The sequence below is a fragment of the Gavialis gangeticus genome, unplaced genomic scaffold, assembly GCF_001723915.1.
Source record: "Gavialis gangeticus isolate Ggan-Ray unplaced genomic scaffold, GavGan_comp1, whole genome shotgun sequence".
Taxonomy (NCBI): domain Eukaryota; kingdom Metazoa; phylum Chordata; order Crocodylia; family Gavialidae; genus Gavialis; species Gavialis gangeticus.
The window spans coordinates 5,942,138-5,942,670 of record NW_017729032.1 but is presented as its reverse complement, the minus strand read 5'-3'; the positions used below and the strand labels follow the sequence as shown (position 1 = coordinate 5,942,670).

Here is a 533-nt window from a genome sequence, read left to right as displayed (position 1 = left end):
ATTGGCCCCTTGGGTCACCTGGAGGGGGATAAAAGGGGCAGCATGGGCTGATGCAGGGGAGAGACCAGCGAGGGACAACAAGGAAGGAGCTTCACAGAGCTGGCAAGAGCTGAGCCAGTGGGGTAGGAGCAGTGCCCCAGAAGATCCTGAAAGAGCAGGACCTGTGGGCAGCAGTGGGACCCTCAGCAGCGCGGCCAGAAGGTGAGGCTCCGCACTGGGCTTCAGGAAGGATCTGAGCAGCGACCTGAGAGGTTCCCAGCTCTGCTTCCAGCTCCTCCAATCAGAGGCCAGGCAGCTCGATGTGAGTCCGGGGCTTCAGGAAGGTCAAGACCTCTAGCCGGCTGGGGTAGTGGTGGCTGTATGGCAGTGTTTCTGCCTACCACATGGGAGACCTGGGTTCAAGTTACAGCAGAGGTGACTTAGGGTGAGTGAGATAACAAGAAGCAGCTCTTCTTGCAGTGGAAAGCGGCTATTGTGTTTTCCCTGCTTTGTCCCCCTCCAGGTACCAAGGCCCTATATTTCCTTGATATTTT

At 57.2% G+C, this 533-nt stretch overlaps 1 protein-coding gene and 1 long non-coding RNA gene across 6 annotated transcripts in view; both read left to right on the top strand.

Annotated features, from left to right (window-relative positions):
* The window catches only part of TENM4 (teneurin transmembrane protein 4), an 894,317-nt gene that overhangs the window by 475,328 nt on the left and 418,456 nt on the right, over positions 1-533 (top strand). The gene's annotated exons all lie outside the window — the stretch shown is intronic.
* LOC109302464 overlaps positions 235-533 on the top strand; it is a 14,047-nt gene continuing 13,748 nt past the window's right edge. Inside the window, exon 1 of the long non-coding RNA XR_002098789.1 lies at positions 235-349. This is a non-coding gene — a long non-coding RNA (uncharacterized LOC109302464). The remainder of the gene's footprint in view (positions 350-533) is intronic.